Source organism: Mus musculus, chromosome 9 (genome assembly GCF_000001635.26).
Source record: "Mus musculus strain C57BL/6J chromosome 9, GRCm38.p6 C57BL/6J".
NCBI classification, from domain to species: domain Eukaryota; kingdom Metazoa; phylum Chordata; class Mammalia; order Rodentia; family Muridae; genus Mus; species Mus musculus.
This window is the reverse complement of record NC_000075.6, coordinates 82,461,525-82,465,778: the sequence shown is the minus strand read 5'-3', so window position 1 is coordinate 82,465,778 and position 4,254 is coordinate 82,461,525. Positions and strand designations below refer to the sequence as shown.

Genomic DNA, 4,254 nt, shown 5'->3' with positions numbered 1-4,254 from the left:
GAGTCAGTATGAATCAACATTCATATCTTAGTTTTCTAATGCTTCCCACTCAAACTGTTTATTAAATTGTCAGTAAACTTTTAGGGTTCAAGAATCACCCTGATTTAAATAGTACGCAAAAGCAAAGAGTGATGATTCAGCTGAATTTCCTGAATATAGGGGTCTCCCTATTTGGGATTGGAGACCCCTGATGGACTCCAAGGCACAACTTTTATTGTTAGAATTCCAGGAAGGGGTATGTGCCCTTTAACCTTGATTGGTTTGCACTCTCTCTAGGCTTCTGACTGACTCTAATTTGATTAGGCTCTTCCCAGGGTTTCCTTACTCATTCTAGCTACCTATTTTTACTTCAGGCCAGATGATATGATGTCCTCAGATTAGCTGCCCTCGGCTGTGGTTGGTTGATCATAGGTTCTTGGATCCTGTTCTCATTTCTGGAAAAGAGAAAGTTAGGCCTACTATTCTAAACTTCCAGTTTGTTGCCTATCATGGAGTCAGCCTGGCTCTGGCTAACTCAGTTCTCTCAAAACCTAGATGGACACATTTTTAAAATGATGTTTAAGATGAAACACTACTTTTAACTTCTTTAACTTGCTTTCCCCTCAAATAATTTTTATGTAGCAAATAAAGCTTATGTACCTTGAAATACATCTTCTGGATGACCAGCATACCAGTGTTTTATTTGGAAAGAGAACCAGTGCTGTGGTATGAACATATGTTGAAACTTCAGATTGCAACTCTTTTTAAGTCCTGGAGCTTTATCAAGGCATAAAAGTTCTGCCTGTCTATAACTTTCATTCTATTGGGGCAAGATGTTTTCTAGACAATCAGTCCACTGAGAAGAAAACTGGATGACATTAATTGCAGAAGAGACATTGGAATGGAGTGGATACATCGGATCTACCACATGGTATCAAAATAAGGAAAACAACATAAAAAATAACAACAAAATCAACGAATAAACAAACAAAGCCTTGGAGCTTTCACAGTTACTCAGACCTATAATCTAATATTGAGGAGGAGGACACAGAAGGATATTACACATCTGAAGCTACTCTGACCTACATAGTAAGTTGTACCTCAGCTTGGAGTAAGATCCTGTCTTAAGACATCAGACAACAATCTTGAGACCTTCTGTGAATATCAAACCTTCCACCATCTTAGAATCTACATCAGGGATAGTCACATTCTTGGTGCCCTCTCTTTTCTATTTTGTAGACAAATCAATTAGTTCTCTAATGGTTGATAATATATAGACTACTAGACATGTTTATTTGTTTTATAATATGGCCTTAGTAAAAAAAAAAAAAGCACATTTGCCTTCTTGGTTATCATTTTAAAGTCCAAGACCTTGTATTTATCTTGTTTTATTATGTAAAGATAATTTAATGATTTAATCATACACTATATGATATATTATCATTGTAATTTTCAAATGTCCATTTCATTAAAATTTTATCCTGTATACAAGTTCCTGCTGCTACAGAAATTTGAAAGTCTGGTAACAATATGTGCTAGTAACTTTCAATTAAACCATTTCACTTATAATCTATCATAATAAGCATATCTGCCCAAAGAGCTTCTGATACATGCACAGCTCAGCAGCATGATTACGAAAGCAAAGGAGCTTGTTTCAATCTCTGCCTTGTTCTACCTCACCACAGTCAAGCAATATTTATAGATATTTTCAAAATCAAACACTATTTTTACAGGTATAAGGAATTTCATTTATTTTATGTGCAAAGAACATTTAAACCATGTTCATCTCAGAATTCATATCTAACATGGGATCTAATATGGATCTATTCATGGTGTGGCCCATTATACTCTTGCTCAGGGTAAAGAGAAGAGCAAGGATCACCAAATCACCTCAGAACGATGGAAAACAGTTGCCCAGTGGCTCTGCAGCTCTGTGTTAGTGATTCACAAGCTTGAACAACATTTAAGCTTTGTACTATCATTTACTTTCTATTACTTCCCTATCATCAGAAGTGATAGTGGAGGAAGAATGAACATGGCATGGGTATAGAATGTTATCTCCAACCCCAGTGCATGTTCTCACTCGTCAGAATTGCTGCCTCATGGATTTCTTAACCAATCTTTAAGATAAGACTTGTTAAATTTATAGAAATCAAGAAAGTTAACAAAGTTGCAGAACATGTTATTTCCCAGTCATTCATGCAGTGAAGAAAATCACCCCATCTGCTTATTTGAAGAATCCATATGCTTTGGATGGAACTAAATATCATTCTCTTATTAAAAATAAAGTCCAAACATCCAAATACAAGTACTACATCATTTCTCAGACATGAACATTTTAAAAGTTGTGCTTGCTTTGGCAGCACGTACGCTAAAAGTTTAAAGACACAGAGATTAGCATGGCCAAAGAATGACATGGAAAATCTGAGACGTTTCATAGTTTTGCAGTGAAATCTTTCTGGAATCTATGAAGGTGATCCTAGTGAGGACTCCTAGTAATGGCAGGTGCAGAGTTTCACTTGGCTATCTTGGAGCCAAGCAAGGCTTCCAGTGGAGGTATTGGTATGAATTCAGTTGTGATATTGATTAAGGGTCCCATGGTGATGCACAGCCAACTGAGACTGAAGCTATGACAGAAGGTCATGCTCTGCAAACTGACAATGGGGATGGTGGAAGCATAAGGATATCATGAACATCGACTCAGCCACAAAGCCTTTGACCAACAATCTGCCCTGCCTGCAAGATGTGCTGGGGCAATGCTGGCACAGAACTTCTGGAAGTAGCCAAGCAATGTCTGATTTTTCTTGAGGCCCATGCAAGGGACAAGCCCCTGCCCAAAAATTGCTTGGATGTCCATGAACCTGAAGATTGGATAGCCCAGAGAGCTAGGGTAGAACCAAACACCACTGGCCTAAAACAAAACAAAACAAAATCAAAATCAAAACCAAAACAACAATGATACTCTGCTCTGCTCATGGATCAGTGCTTTGTCCAGTCATCATTAGAGAGGTGCAGATGCAGAGATCCAAGCCAAACTTGGAGATAGAGAAGGGGGGTGAAGTGGGAAGGGAAGGGGGAGGTGGAAAGGGGGAGAAGGGGGAGAGGGGAAGAGGGAGGGGGTAAGGGTAGGAGTACAGGGAGGGGGAGGGAGAGGAAGAGAGGGGGAGGGGAAGAGGGAGAGGGAGAGTCTAACATTTTGTGGGACTTGTAACTGTTGGGGTGGGTGTGTCTCTGATTCTTTTGCCTGCTCTTTGGACTCTTGGCCCAATTCTTGGATTGCCTTGTCCAGTTTTAGTGTGAGGGCTTTTGCCTTCTCTTACTGTATTTTGTCTTGTCCTGTTTGTTTTTGTCCCTTGGGGCCTGGTCTTTTTGATAGGATAAGAGTGGATTTGGGGAAAGGGGAGGCTGACAGCTGGGAAGAGTAGAGTGAAGAGAAACTGTTCAGAATGTATTGTATGAGAAAAGTTTTTTACGTGTTTTTAAAAATTTTGTTCACTTTACAACCCAATTATGGCCCCACTCCCTCCTCTCTTCCCAGTCTCACCTTTACAAATCCCCCCATTACTACTTCCCCTTCCTGTCAGAGAAGGGGAGCCCCCTTGACCACTCTACCCTGGGACATCTAGTTCTAGCAAGGCTAGGTACATCCTCTTCCACTGAGGCCCAACCAGGCAGTCTGAGTAGTGGGTAAAGGGATCCAATGGCAGGGAAAAGAGACCAAGACAGCCCTGTTCCACTTGTTAGGAGAACCACATGAAGAGAAAGCCTCAAATTTGCTACAAATGTGTTAGAGGTCCAGCTCCTGTATGCTCCCTGGTTGGTGACCCAGGCTCTGGAGCCCCCATGGTTCCAGGTCAGTTGACTCTGTGGGTCTTCTTGTGGTATGTTTGACCCTTCTAGCTTACTTTTATCTTTGACTCTTCCATAAGACTCTCTGGGCTCCTCCTGATGTTGGCTGTGGGTCTCCCCATCTGCTTCCATTTGCTGCTGAGTGAAGCTTCTAAGGAGACAGTAATCCTAGATTCCTCTCTGCAAGCATAGCACAGTATCATTATGTCAAGGATTAGATCTCTCACACAGGATGGGTCTCAAGTTGGGGCAATGATTAGATGACTGTTCCCTCAGTCTCCGCTCCATCTTTGTTCCTGCACATTTTCTAGACAAGACTGATTTTGGGTGGAAGGTTTTGCGGATGGATTGATATCCACCTCTGTCCTCTGGAAGTCTTGCCTGAGAAACTGCTAAATTGATTTCCAAAGTGGTTGTACTAGTTTT

General features: G+C 40.8%; 1 pseudogene; it reads left to right on the top strand.

Annotated features, from left to right (window-relative positions):
* Window positions 1-2,326: 2,326 nt before the first annotated feature.
* Gm24393 lies at window positions 2,327-2,423 on the top strand (annotated as a pseudogene).
* Window positions 2,424-4,254: the final 1,831 nt, after the last annotated feature.